The sequence below is a fragment of the Macrobrachium rosenbergii genome, chromosome 51, assembly GCF_040412425.1.
Source record: "Macrobrachium rosenbergii isolate ZJJX-2024 chromosome 51, ASM4041242v1, whole genome shotgun sequence".
Lineage (NCBI taxonomy): Eukaryota > Metazoa > Arthropoda > Malacostraca > Decapoda > Palaemonidae > Macrobrachium > Macrobrachium rosenbergii.
This window is the reverse complement of record NC_089791.1, coordinates 8,677,028-8,693,375: the sequence shown is the minus strand read 5'-3', so window position 1 is coordinate 8,693,375 and position 16,348 is coordinate 8,677,028.

The window sequence follows — 16,348 nt, the reverse complement described above, 5'->3', positions numbered from 1 at the left end:
CGAATTAGTAAGTTGATCATCCAACCTACAATCATCAAACATATCAAATCGCAGCCTTCTAGCCTCAGTAGTTTTTATTTTTCAAAAGTTAAAGTTAGTCATGATCGTGCGTCTGGCACCGCTATAGGTGCCAAGTTAAGTATATCTTAGTTTAACCAGACCACTGAGCTGATTAACAGCTCTCCTAGTGCTGGCCCGAAGGATTAGACTTATTGTACGTGGCGAAGAACCAATTGGTTACCTAGCAACGACCTACAGCTATTGTAATCCGAAACTACATTATGACGAGAAATAAATTGCTATCACCAGAAATAAATTCCTCTAATTCTTCATTGGCCAGCCGGAGACTCGAACGCTGGGCCAACAGCGTGCTAGCCGAGAGCTCTAGCCACCTGCCGATGAAGAACTGCTATAGGTACCAATTACACAGGCCACGACCGGGCCGTGGCTGAAAGTTTCATGGGCCGCTGCTGAGAGTTTAATGGGCCATGGCTGAGAGTTTCATACAGCATTATACCCTGTACAGAAAACTCGATTGCGCCGAAGAAACTTCGGCGCATTTTTTACTTGTCTGGGTGTTGTTACGATTAAGGACCTGGGCGATCCGATGTCAGGCAGAAGTTACTTGGAAATATGGAATACACTATAATTAATGTATGAAGGTTTTGTTGCGAGGTAGGTGGCGCGGGGAGTTGGGGGAGGTGCTGGAGAGGAGCGAATTGAGAAGATTTATCAGAACTTAAGAACTTCAAATGGGTTAACAATGGAGGATTAATCCAGTATTTGAAAACCACACTGCATGACTCGGATGTTAGACCGGGCTTAGATAATGGCATTAGGAGGCCTGTCCCGTCAACTTTTACAGCTAAAACTGGTCAACCCCAAATTCTTTTCATTATTTAGCAAATTATAATTTTATTATATGAGCTCTCGATGTCTATTTGATTCTGATACCAAAATATTTTTGTTTGCAAATATCACATTGTACGAAAAGCAGTTGAAGATTTTAAAATTAATTAAAAACCAGTGTTATTCACCGTAGTTTAGATAATTTGCACAAATGTTTACTTCTATATATATATATATATATATATATAAAGTATATATATATATATATATATATATATATATATACATAATAACACTTTAGCAGAATCACTTGTTAAACTGAAATTTAAAAAGAGCTAGAGAGAGAGAGAGAGAGAGAGAGAGAGAGAGAGAGAGAGAGAGAGAGAGAGAGAGAGAGAGAGAGAGAGAGTGAGTTGGTAAATATGATGCCTCTCTTCCCCGTCTATGATTCAGTCATCAAACCTTTCGAATGAAAAATATTTGAAAGTAGGCATCGTTGATTTGACAAATTATTGGAGACCTAAATAGTTAATCATTTATGCATGTGTTTATGAATACGAGGTGATGTCCTTAATATTAATTTTCCCATTGAAAGCATCTCCCAAAAAGGCATTGATTTATCAATACTGCCTTAATTAGCGATTTACAAGAGCTCACTTTTGATATCAAAATTCAATTAGTGTTTACACTTGGATTCGAGCCAACCGCTGAATCGGTCTTTACCCTGATTGCTTTGTCAGTTGCCTTATCTTGTTAATGCGATTTCTGAGTTTGCTTCCCGGTTGGTGGACTGATGGCGACCGTAATGAAATTCAAATTGAGGTTGAATCAGTCTTTTGGTCGTACTGGGAACGGTCATGAATGGCCATATGTTTTATAGGCGTTTCTCTTTTCCTACTGGCCTTTGTATCAGTTGCGTGTTGCCTTGGCAAGTTGAGATGTTTATTTGTGTATATATGGGATATGTATATATATATATATATATATATATATATATATATATATATATATATATATACATATACTGTATATACATTGTTATATATGTATGTTTGTTTGTGTTTGTGCTTGCTTGCGTGTGGAACGAAATTTGATGATGTAAAAGAGTATACTTGTTTATTTTCGAAGTTTACAAGTACCTTTGTAAGTTGATGAGCTGTATAGATGTAAACCAATAGTTATTTTATGTTTATCAAAATTGACCATGGATTGCTGATATCCTTATTCCATATTTTTGCAAGCTTATGTTAAAATTTCTAGATTGTGTCCCAAAAGAGTGACTGCATCTGTAATTGCTAAGTTTCACTTTTTAACTTGAATGTTGTATGACCAAATAGTCTGCTTCTGTCTGTCTGTCTGTCTGTCTCTGCCAAACACAGTTACACGCCCACTTTTTTTTTTTGTAAGGGGAAAAACATATCACGTCAGTGAAGTCGGTAACGCACATGTTTTCTTGGGTCAACGTGTTAATTCCAGTACATGTCTGGATTAGTGTAGAAATCAGTTTGTAGGTACGTTGTTTCCCCTGTTGCACGCATGTACATGTATGTTTGTATTTATATATGTGCTTGTGCTTATATAAAAAAAAAAACATTTTATGTAATTATTTGCACTTTGCTGAAAACGACTTCAAGTCTTTCACCTCAAGCAAGTTCATCAGCTGTGCTTTCATATCAAGGCAAGATCCGGAGTCTTACTCAACCTGTAAGGAATGTTGTTGATCGTCAGCCTTGTGCAACTTTTTGTTCCCTCGCATTGCTAAGTAACGACAGCGCTCTTGAACGATTTCCATGAGATGGCCGAAGAAAAAACTCAAAAGAATTGCAGTTCCTGAGAGAAGGAAGAGCTGGCATAATTCCTTAAGAGTTACGTTTGTCTTCCCGAAGCTTTCAAGTGCCTAACGGGACAAATTATGTGTCGCAGTATGTATACTGAACACATCTTGAGCAGGGATTATTGTTGATAATTTTTTTATCTTCTTTATTTAGTTTCATTTTGTTTCATTTTACTATAAATCAGTAGTCCTTTTTTTATTAGAATTAACATAAAGAAGGTGATATTCTTCCGTTTCTCTGCATTTCGTTTGTACAAAATGTGGGATTAAAAGTTCGAAGTCATAAATTAAGATGTCGTCCCAACAGTCGCACAAGAAGTCTGCGTTCATCAAGAACGCTCTACTCGTGTGCAAATTCTCGTTTGTATGCACACATTTATATATATGTGTGTATATATGTAGATATATAAAATTTTATATATATATATATATATATATATATATATATATATATATATATATATGTATATATATACATCTTCTACATTTTATATATATATATATATGTATGCATATATAAACAGTATATATAACAATATTATGTTGATTATTCACACTTCGGAGTGGCTCTCAAGAAAATGATCACTGCCACACTTCCATTGTGTGGAATTATGTATATATATACATAATGTATAAACAAACACACACACACATATATATATAATATATATATGTGTAGGTGGATATGTGTGTGCAATTATTCATACATACATATACAAACGCAATGTGTTCATTTATTCACGGTTTTCTCAATGATATGGTCGGAGAGTGAGTCATGGAGGAAAAACGCAGCAGTTCCACCAGTTTTTAGGTTGTTCTGGAGCCTGGACATTATTTAGCGTGACTGAATACAGTACATATCGAAACGCTGCATAAGTTGATTCTTTTCAATTAATGGAAAAGTCATAAATTGAAGCGAAGGAGCCATTTTAAAAAAAAAAAAAAAGGACTGAAGGGTTTAAAGTCTTACAGTATTTGTGGATGTACAGAAAAAAAATGAATTTTCTGTTACGAAATAGGAATAGGCTACATTTTTCCCAACAAGCAACGAAGCAATGTTTGTTTAACATATCATTTTTACGATAGCACTGAATTTGTAGCAAAAACTCTTTCTTTATCATTGACAGGATTTGTTGGACATATGCTATCATCGAAGTAATACGTAAAATTTGTTAGTATTCAGTGTAGTCAGAGTTGTCTTGTGGTATACCGCTCTGCTTTATATGTGTTGGAACGTTTAGGATTTTAAAAGCGACTTGTGATGCACAGTATAGGCTACTTTGTGACGAAATCCAGAATGTCTTTTAGGAGTCTTCACTTACCCCAAGAACACGCGAAAACAAATATCTCTGCAGTATTTATATGTGTGCCTAGAAGTGTGCACACGTGTCTCAGCGATTCACGCGCGCGCACATACACACACATGTCGAGATACGCACACAGTGTATTGAAGCGTTCGCACTCCCCGCTGAGATACAATCTGAGACCAGTAGATAAGCAGACAGACAGGAAAAAGAAAACGCACACACTCATCTCGATGCATACATGTACTGTACACCCATTCAGTTTTCTAACATAAAGTAAAACTTTTATCTTTTGCCAGTAATTAGTCTCTCTTATTGCAATAGTATGTATGTAGGTATGCATAAGTGTTTGTGCATATGTGCAATGCGAGAAGAACGGGATTTAATTCGATGAATAAGAAACTTCTTGAATAAATTATGGCTGAAATCGTGAATAGTTTTTTTTATTGAATTCAAAACTACAACTCGAAAATGCCCTTATTGCGCAAATTACTTAGTGATGTTAACTTGGAGGGTCTTCCTTTTAGCCCGAGTGCCGTGAGTGCCCTTCATTTTTGCTTTAATTGAATTGCAATGATTAGTAGGCTTCTGGAAAGCGAATAGTAAAAATGATAGCAGTTTAAGTTTTTAATTTTCAATTAATGTGTCTGTCTTTCTGTTGTAGGACCTTGTTAAAGGTAGGTGCGCATGTGCGCGTTTTCTTATCAGCCCTTTATTTCTTTGACTTTGTTTTTAACTAATCTGTGTCCCTGTTATTCCGTTTTTTCTTACCTAATTTGTTATTTCGTTATTCCTTTTGTGTGTGTGCTTCTTTTTTTTTTTAAACTGCAATCTGTTCAGTTCCATGTTTCTCTTAAAAATGTTTGATCCTCCGATATTATTTCTGCTGGGAGCCCCGAAGAAGGTCTACGTGAGGAAGACTCGGTAGGCTTAGATTATCAGGGCAGATTAGCGAAAAAGCCTCTCTGGTCGTCACATGTGTCTCAGAGATGGCCTCATGGTAGAAAAGGCCTATGCGCTCTTCCGCTGCTTTTCGAGCGCGCCCAGGAACGTTGCTGTGAAGAAGCCCTTGTGTCTTAGAGTATTTAATGCTGGCCAACCGGGGTAGTGGACACTCGTTAACTTTAATTTCGTTTGGTTATCTAGAGTTTGATTTCCTTTTGATCTTGTCTTCTTTTGCGGCAATCGTTTTATTTCCTGACTAACTGAGGTGTATTCACTCATGGTACATTCGTGTGAACGTTCTTGAAAATATTCAAATATTATTATGAATATTATTCAGAAAAGGAACCCTATTCATATGGAACAAGCCCACAGGGGCCATTTACTTGAAATTCAAGCTTCCAAAGTACATGGTGTTCATTAGGAAGAAGTAAGAGGAGATAAAGGGAAGCACAGAAAGAAGAGATCTCGCTTATTTAAAAAGGAAAAGTAAATTAATAAATTAATAAATAGATAGAAATTTATTAACATGCAAGGAGAATAGTATTAGGGTAGTAATGCATTGCGTCTTCGCTTGAACTTTTGAAGTTCCAGTTGCACGACATCCTCAGGGAGGCTGTTCCACAGTCCAACGGTGTGAGGAATAAAGGGCCTCTGGAACTGAGAAGTTCTACAGCGAGGCACATTTACTACATATTGGTGCTGCCGTTCAGCGAATCTGGTTGTTTTCGGCTGGAAAAGGGGATCAAGGATCAATTAAGAATGTGAAAGATTTGTTGAAATACAACTTACGAAAAGTTGACGAACAAGAGACCATCTGTCGATGATTCAAGCCATAACTGCTAATATTAGGAAACAGAAACCTACCACCACGAACCACACTATCTAAAAGAGATAAATCTCTGGCAGAAATAGACATTCATACCGGAGAACAATATTCTAGCAAAGGAAGGACAACTGGCCTTAAACAAGTTGCATTGATTTTATCACGGTCACAAATATATGAGGTCTTTCGTACAATACCTAACTTTCATCAGAAGTTTCTCAAAAGTAAGATGTGAGTCAAAAGTTACACCTAGAATAGTTAAAGCTTCAGACTCATTCAGCAGAGTCCCATCGGCTTGGAGGGAAGGATGGGGTGGAAAATCTGTACGAAGTCTACTAATCAACAGTTCGTTTCTCTGGAGTTCAGCCTTATACCCCAGTGACTACACCATTCACTAATCCGCTCCATGTCCCGACTAAGAATAAGGGCAGCTTCATTTCTCATAATTGGGGACTTTACGACACCCAGAAGAGTACATTATCGGCATTCTGAACGATCTTGTTTAGTTAATGCTCCTTATTTCTTTACAAAGCAGTTGATTTTGTTATCAGATATAAGTTGATATATTTTGAACCCACTTTAATTACTATGTACTCTTAACATGTACTGTACAGCCATGCTCAGAAGTGATGCGACATGACTGCATAGGATTTAGTTCAATATTCACTAACTGGTAGCCAAACATGCTGCGGACTTATCTCTTATTTCAATGCGAAAAAACGATTATTTCATAAAATAAGGCCATAGTATGTTTCACAAGAGTTAAATCTGTCATTTATATCAAAACTGTAAGAAAGTATTATGTGTAGCCAAATTTCGAAAAATTGTGGACGAAACATTTCCAAAACTTTCATTCATCCAGCGCCGATGCGTTCGACAAAGAAAAGTCATCATCAAACCTAGGTTCAAATATTAAAATAATAAAAAAAATTTTTTTTTTAATTCATAATATTGGTATTGCTTGCATTGCAACCATAAAATATTAAATAGTCCTATTTGATTTTTTATGCCTCAACGTTGAAAAAAAGAAAAATAGATATGTAGGGAAGTATTACTGTAGCTAAAACGCATCCACTAATATCAACGGGTGGGCGGGGCTTGTGTGATGCAACCATTTTAGTTGCGTCAACATGAACCGGCTCGAAGATAGGTCTACAATGTGTAGAGACAATGAAATAATTTTGAAAATATTTAATTTATATTTGTTATCGGAACATTAGTATTTTAATTGAAAATAAAATTATTTGTCTTATATTTTTTAACCACTTAAAAAAAAAGGTGTACTAATAACTATTCCATATGCAGTAACATTTTTGTTGACGCCAAGATTTTGTTCCTAAACCTAGGCATGTTAGTTTTTTTACTTGCTAAAAATACGCTGCACTTAGCCAACACATTTCTATATTAACAATTTCTGGCCAGAAAGCTTATGAGATTATCTGTACATTCTTGCACTTCAAATTAGGTTATAGATGAGTCAGTTATACACCAAGAGCAAACGGAAGGACTTTCAAGAAAATAACATTCTTCGTCAGTTAAGAAAAGTGTTGCATAATCCTTGCCGTTATTTCTAATAAATATTTCGAGTAATAGCTATCTTCTCGGTAAATTTTAAAGAATCGTCGAAAAACAAGTAATCTCTAAAAATAAATCCTTTAGTAAACGAGATTACATCTAAGAAACCTTAGATTATCTTTGTTAGGCCTATAAATAATTTTGCAAAGTACAGGCAGTTTGAACACAGCGTAAAACTTCAAAGTTCAAAGAAAACTTTTTGTAATTCATATTCCTATTTTGAAATTTTTGTTATGACTGTTAATCTCATTAGGTCTATTGTCATATATTATAGAGGTAGTTACGGAGACCGCTTTGAGTAGCAAGTCAATCGCACTGGCATTGACGAGAATGCTAACCTTATCACACCTTGCTTTGAGCTAAGCAATGTAAAAACAAAAAATTAATCCATGTCACATAGATTATGAATTACACCAACGCAAAAAAAGGATCATATTTATATAATCATAGGGGAAATAGTGTTAGCTGTGGATTTGCAAACTACTCGGCAACCGTTACATTGAGTCAGAGACTTTGGACATTACAAAAAGCATCATGTTGCGCCAGATTTGAGCATGACTGTAGTGCCTTTAATGTGAAGATATTTAGGCAGCGCTCAGTATGCATTAGTATGTTATCTTATCTCTACCTAAACTAACTTGTTCTGATTCCTTCTTTGATTTCTCCTATTCCTTTACTTGTATTTTATCAGTTCTTCGTGTCAGTTTAAGAAAGACCGGTGTAATCGAATTCTTTGGGTGGTACAGGTGTCTCCTGTTTATTTTGATTCCTATGAATAACGGAGGATCATTAAGTGTGATTTGTCACTTATATGAAGATAAACAAAACATTTTGTTGTTTTTCAGTTTGGTGGTTATTAACGCGTTCCCATAAAGTGTTTTTGGAATTTAAAGCCTTTAAAATTTTTTCTGAAATTTAAAGCATTTCCAAGAGCATCTAGAAGACACTTACCCCTTCGAAGTTACTGCTCTTATTTGGTGTTGATATCTACTTCTTTATGTATTTTTCTTTTAATGACAATGTCGTGAAGGTGGCAACTAACTGTTTATAAAGATCTTAACTGAGGTGTTTTATTATGCAACTGATTATCTCCAAGACATCGCTCAGCACCTCTCCTCTCTAATCTTCATATGATTTCTGGCATTTATGGAACTCAGGCGTTCGTTTGTTTGTGCGTACACCTTGCGCAGTGACACTTCCGAAATGTATTCATGTCTAAATACAAAGACCAGGAAATCCATCGTCTCGCAAGTGGCCTGGACGTCGCATAATTAACTAAGGAAATGTTTCATATCTCGCGGTGGGGTCTTCAGCGCGGAATTTGCATAGAAATAACATTAACAAGGGAGCCACTTGGCCCAGACAACTCTCACGCTGCTCCGGGATGATGCTCTGACTTCCGCTGAAAACGGGGGGCATTGCCCTCAGCCCCTCCTCCTCAGGCAGGCATTCGTTTCCCCTACCACTCTAAGATTTGTTGAGCTCGGGTGGGGGAATTGCTGCCCCCCCCACCAACCCCCTCCCAGCCTTCACTGAGCCAGGAGAGTTTGTTTTCCCTACCGCCATAGGATGAGTTGAGAAGGGGATGGGTAGGATAGTTTCAGTTTAGGGGAGCTTTTTGGATCTGTCAGTATTCATGATTATTTGCACTATTCTTGTAATATTCTCTTCTCATTTTCTTTATTTCTTGTTGATGAGCGATGGCAATCGACCTCCCATGGTTTTCTGTTTATGAAGTAAGAAAAGAGAAGGTTGTTTTATGATACTGACTTTTTTGTAACAGTTTTCAATGTTTTTATATGATGCTTGAGTTCAGTGTGATGCCATCTGAACGCCCAAGAAAGCTGTGTTCCATCGAACAGTTTTCTTGAAGTCAGTAAAGGACTCAGACCCATGAGTCATTTTGACAAGATTTATTAAGACAATTGTCAGTGTTTCGTTGTTTGTAATTACGTATTCTTTCCACTGTTATGGCTTTTGTTGACGCTTACGTCTTTCTAGGAGTGTTAAGGTTAGTGTCCGTTTTCACTTGGTAAACGTTTTGAAAATCATTGTTTATGTTTTACCTCTTACAAGAATTATCAAGATTAGTGTGAACTGTTTGCATTATAGAGGCTGTGAAGGTCACTGGCTATGTTTGACTTCTGCAGTATCTTTTACAAAATTTCTTTAAGCGATCCGAGATCTCAGACGATGAGAAATTGATAAGCTGTGGTTTTTTCATGTTCAAGGTCATTGAAAATATTCTTGCATTTTATTGAGTGTTATTTAAATGAACACTTTAAACACGTTGTTGAGTAACTAGTTTTCGCTGCTAGCCATTTGTAAATACAAATATTCAATTTCAAAATGGGTAGATATAAATAACCATGAAACATTTTCAGTAGTTAGACGAAGTCTAAGAAAGATTCTACAGTGCCCTCATGATATTTATACTTAATCACTCTGTTTCGTTCTTGTACCCGAGCTTCCAAATAGCTGCCCACTGCAGGTGAAGCAGAAAAGTGCCAGTTGCCCGGCTGAAGGATAAGTGGCGGTTGGCTTATAGGAGGAGAAACAGACAAACCAAGGGATTAAAAAAAAAAAAAAAATGTTGAGACAGTACTTATATTTTTTAGTTGTGTGTGATTTAAACATATGCAGTTGTAAGTAGTCATAATTTTATTTTTTGTAATATGTTTTTGCGTTACTCCTACACAGTAATATATAGGTATTCTTTGAATAAACTATTTTAACGCGAGTTTCCTGAGACGATTGTCATTATTTTGTCCCTTTAAATAGGATATTGTTTAGCAATCCTTATGTTATTTTTATAGACTGAAGCAGGCACTCGGCATCTTTTCCAGTTGCCAGCTAACGTAGCGCCATGGAGAGAGAGAGAGAGAGAGAGAGAGAGAGAGAGAGAGAGAGAGAGAGAGAGACTCCGACAACATGTTCATCATCTTTGAAAACTCATGGTTAAGTAATTATGATATGTGGCTGACATATTGACAGCTTTAACAGACATTCCTTTCGGCACGGGAGCTGAAATTAAGCTTGAAGACTGCCTGTCTAACTACTTGGCATTTACGGAGAATAAGAGCATTCGTGTGTTTGAATTACGTAAAATGGGAAGTAAAGACACTTTCTGTCCGTCAGGTCAACTTTTTGCTTTTTATAAGGTTTTTCCTTTTCTTTGAAAGGAAAGGTTAGAGGAATGATTTTTTTTTCTTGATGAACAGCGTTAACGCGGCAATCTGTTCCCCAAGTCCGAGGACACAGTTGGTATTGATTACTCTACCCGTTTAATGTATTCTTCATACAAGTGTCTCTGTTTTTTTAAAAATAGCTATTAAAAAAATGTACAATCTGGAATTTGATCTTATTCATGAAAAAAATGGGATTACATATTTCTTGGATGCCTAACGCGCAAAAAAACCCGGGAAATTGTATGCAGTTTTCGTAGCCTTCTGAAATAAGTAAAAATTTAAATGGATGTGTACAATTGAGAAATTTGTCATTATGTGAGAAGTTTGATATCTTTGTTCATGAAGATCTTGACTTTCAAAACCCGCACGTTAGATGCCATAGATGATCAAACGGTTAAAAATTTAACAGGTATGTTTATGGACATAATGTTCATGTGTTAGTGCGCATGCAGCACTGTGCTGTGCAAAATAAAAGTTATGATAATTCACGGGAATATCGCCTGCAGATGATTTTTCTGACCATACTAAGCAGGGAGAGAAATACACAAGTGATACGAAACCGGTCGCGAGGTTTGAAATGTGAGAATAAACCACGGCCTTATTGCTTCCATGAAGGTTTTGTCTCTGTTTTTACCTTATAAAGTAAAGTATATATGATATATATATATTATATATATATATATATATATATATATATATATATATATATATATATATATATATATATATATATATGTATATATATATACATATATATATTTATATATATATATTATATGTGTTACAGTAAGATTTGAAAACCGGGGATTTCGTGAAACCCTGAAGTTTTCCAGGGAATTCGTGAAATCAACAATTCACTCAGGGACATTTTATCCCCGAGGAGCTAGTACTAAACACGGCGAAATATGTTTGATCCCCGAGGGGCTAGTACTAAACACGACGAAACAATTTAGACGAATCACTTTCGCTGTGTTTAGTACTAGCCCCTCGGGGATCAAATGCACTTGGGGACATTTGATTCCCCATGGGCTAGTACTAAACACGGCGAAACATTTGATCCTCTAAGGGCTAATACTAAACATGGCGAAATATCTTTGATCCCCGAGGGCTAGTACTAAACACGGCGAAACATTTCATCCCAGAGGGCTAATACTAAACACGGCGAAACAGTGTAGATGAATCACTGTTTCGCCATGTTTAGTACTAGCCCCTCGGGGATCAAATGTTCCTAAGTGAATAGGCAATTTCACGAATTCCCCGAAAATTTCAGAGGTTTCGTAAAATCCATGATTTCACAACCTTACTGTAATACACACACACACACACACACACACACACACACACACACACACACACACACACACACACATATATATATATATATATATATATATATATATAGTGTGTGTGTGTGCGTGTGCTGGCGTGCGTCACTTGGTCATTTCATGAAGTACATAATATGTTGAATCGTCATATGGGATAGGATCAGATTGGTACCGTCATTACTCATCCTTCCTGCCATATAGTATAATAAATTACAAGTAATAGTTTTCCCGTATAAAACTGAACAAGAGAGTTGACACGTGGTGCTAGTTATTTCAACAGTTTTACTGTACCTATGAAAGTTTTCAACCTTTTTTTATAATTATTTCTGAAAGATTTAGCGCAAGAGTGCTTAGAGCAGATCTAATATTTAATAAATTCAGTAGCTAATCCATTCTCTTTTAAATTAAAATTAATACATGTTTAACACACACTATGTATGAATACTAACACCAGCAGTTCTACTATAGTAACCTGCCACTTTATGCCTGGTGTTCATACACAATTCAAAGAATAAATATAAAATAAAAGTATGAGAAATAACTCCACATCTTTCCGTTTAAGCTAAACTAATGTACATATACTGTACATCACACACACATACGTGTATACGAAAGGACAGTGTGGTCTTTCTAATGACCTGTTTGTATAGTAAGTCTCGTTGAGGTATTGGAAGGAGAATTTGTAGTTTTGTTGGAAATAGTGGTTAATTCTCGCTGAGATGTGTGGTGACTAATGGACGGAGATTTCGCTAGTTTATCACTTGTTGACTGGTTTTGCAGTGTAATTTTGAAGCCAAGTGTAGGGAAGCACTTTTGCAACAATAACAGTAGTGTCAAAAGAAACTGATTGCCGAAGAGAAGTGTTACAAGACATTTCAAGACCTGGAGACAGCTACCCGCAACTCATCATCCAAGATTTGTCATGGATACTATATTCTTTAGTAAGCCTTTATTAACTTTTATTATATTTTCAGGGTAAGACTCGAAGAATCCATGGGCAAAATTGTACTGTCTCTCTGGAAAGACTGTGATCACCAAGGCGTAATGCTTTGTGCCTCATCTTGTTTGTTTTGTTTTTTTTGTCTGTCTTCCTTCCTATCATTTTGTTCATTAGGTAGCAGAATAACTCAGAGGTAGTGCTAGGATTTTGATGAAACATTATACGTGATTGGCTGTAAGCCAAAGTCGAATGTTGATTAGATTTTAGTGAAGATCAGTGGGATGGACGAGCTCCACATTTGGTAAGTGGTTTTTCAGTTGGTCATTAGAAGTACTAATGATCATATTTTGACAAACACCCTTTGACGAGCTTCTTTGCTGGAATAAAGGGTTTTACGTGTAGGGAATTTGGATTGTATTTTGCCCCCGTCTTTCAGATTCGAACCTGACTTACTCCTTTCTTGGTGTTGTTTCTGGCATGCTTTGGTCAGTCTGCGTTTCACTGCTTGTTTCTGCCGAGGAGTATTGAAACTTATTTGTAAGTTTCTGGTATGAAGTTTAATGTGGAGATTTAGAGGAGATGATCAAGGAACGCAAAATAGAAGAGATATCACTGTAAAGTATCAGCACTGAGGATGCTTACGGCATTATCAAGCGGACACACTGCAACAGGCCATGGTTGCCGTGACAGAATGAGACCTCACCTTGCGCCAGAGTATGCAGACATCACTTAAGAAGCTTTAGAAATGTTCAAGGCTGATTGCTTCGCCTGCAAAGAAGAAATGAATGGTCTAAAGATCATTCGAGTTATCACGTTCTCTTTAAGAGTGATATAAATTCTGGAGGCCAGGATGATCTGGTAGATATACAGTCATTCCCACACGCTCATTTCAAGTGGATTACGACATATCAGTACCATTTAACCAATTTTGTGACCCTTCAGTCTTCTGTATCAAGGAGAACAGATGAAGTTGCTCTTCAGTTGTTTGACTTCTTCCTTCTCTTTGGTGCCTCTACTGTCTTTCAGGTCTGAGTTTATAATGCAAGTCAAAACATAACTTGAGGGTCTATGGTCAGGTTTCATCATGGTTCTCTGCAACCTAAACACCCACAAAATCAAGATTCTGTGGAATTTCTAACGGTGAAAATTGTGATATGTTGGTGTCATGGATGTCAGAAAACAGCACAGAGGGTTGGTCCCTTGGACTTGATTTTGCTTAAAACTTTAAGAACGCAGCCTATCAACCAGGTATTAAGCACACAACACACAACATACATAATCATGCGAATCTACTGTGACCCTAACATCAGGTCCTCTTTCTAAAGTCCTGAAAAGATTGTAAACAGATGATGTACTTGCTTAAATTTCCAAACTAACATTAGATGAAGTACCATCACATAACCAGCCTATCAAAGCCTGCAGCACTAGCTCACACTCTGCTTTCTACATCAGATTCTGCGTGACCAATCCACACCATTTGATCTCTCAGCTCTTGTAAGAGTCAGTGAGAGATATTATTATTATTATTATTATTATTATTATTATTATTATTTCAGTAGATGAAACCTATTCACATGGAACAAGCACACAGGAGCCATTGACTTGAAATTCAAGCTTCCAAAGAATGTTGGTTTCAACCTACCACTGCAGCAGTAACTGATCATGATACAGAGCCAGTGATTTTTCATCGCCCGGGGAGAGACACGAACCCACGACATCTGAGTGACACTCCACGACACTAACCACTATACTAGCGGACCAGAACAAATGAAGCTGACAGGAGAAGCACACCTTTCCCACCCGGGCATGTGGTAAAGCCAAACATCATGGACTTTAAGGCACGGAAAGTTGGGATGATGCTGCTTTTTCATCTTCGTTTCAGATCGTTGATGAGCTTTGCACACAGAAGTCATTTTGATCTTTACCCACCGGAGAATTTTTGCTCAGCATGATGTCCAGCAAGATGGCCAGGTCTCCTTTCAATAGACTTTTAAGTCTACAGCCAGATATGCCCAGGTTTTTCTAAAATGTGATTGGGATTCTAGCTAGTCAGAATTATGTACAAACCGGTGCAATTATTACTTGGCTAAGTGCAGTTATAACAGCCGTTACTACAACAGCCTCATACGTCCAAAAAAAAAAAATAATAACTGAACTGTTCGTCTATGCATAGGGGAGAACAAAACAAATTGGTAAATGACAGATGTCAAATATGCGTTTGTGAAGTACTCTTATTGAGAACCTACAGTGAAATATCAATGTCAACATCTTCAATGAAATTTTTAAATGTGTATTTGAAGGAGGTATCAGATATTTTGAAGAGATTTGTAATTGTACGTATATTTTAACAGATGTAGTTAGTGAGATGAATATTTTAAATTTTATTTTGATGTTATATCTAGGAACTCATTCTCTTTAGTATTTGAATAGAGTAGATATTGAGATAATCAAATATTTAGTTTTATACTATGCACTCGTATAATCTCTTTTAATAGAAGTATTCACAAAAACTTGGCAAACGTTTTAATTACGTATATATTACAAATTTTAAAATAACAACCGCTTCATATGAAAGTCAAATTTCAGTTAAAGTACCGCAAAATCATTGCCAATTTCATTGACATGCCCTCGGCCTATTTATTTAGCAACGGTGCCAATTTTCCGTCCATTTCACATAATGGTAAAAAGTTTTAGGCATTTAATGAATTGAGAAAGTGAAATGGCTGATTACACACGTACTTAACACGGTCACACACATGTTAGGAGAGCTAGATAACTTAATGTGAAGTAAATTTTTGTCATGATCATTGATGTTACCATTCCCATAGCAGGTTCGTGTGTAGATTTAATAGTACAGTGGCCAGTTATGTTACTGTGATTGATTTACTCACAAATTGCAAATGATTCTGTAGATTAATTGTCTGAGCATTATGATGAAATGAATCAAGTCCAAAGGAGTATTTTAAACATTAGGAGAACAGCAGAATTTCAGCCTCAAATAAGCCTACTGAGGGGAGCAATTATGTAGATGTAGACGAGATTGCTGCACATGTGGGCCAAGAAGACATTTGTACACCGAACATGCTACGCACCTGCTGGAGTTATAAGTCTTATATCTTTTCTCTTTTTCCTTTCGGAGTGTTGTGTCATTGAGAACCTTTCTACGGCGGTTTTGTAATAACAGTTTGAAGTTTCTCAAATTGTACTTACTCAGTATGATATTGAACTAGTTGAAGTATTTGGAAATTTTGGATAAAAAGAATGAAAAATTGATACCTATGAATGAAAATGACATGACGCAGCTACCGTGTGTCAATTGTCACTTGAGGTGTTACAATACACTACTGAGTGTGAGATATATGAAATACATTATTACTACACACGTCAAGTTGAACAGAAAATATCGTTTAAATTTTATTTTACTTGATTGATGGCAATATCTTTCTACCTGCCGGGTCGTTTCAGGTCGATGTGCCATAGATTTTGGTTCAGCTGCCTTCCGCAGTCAAGGTTTGATTCACTGGTTAGAAGGTATACTCAAGCAACGTAATGTTAATATTAACTT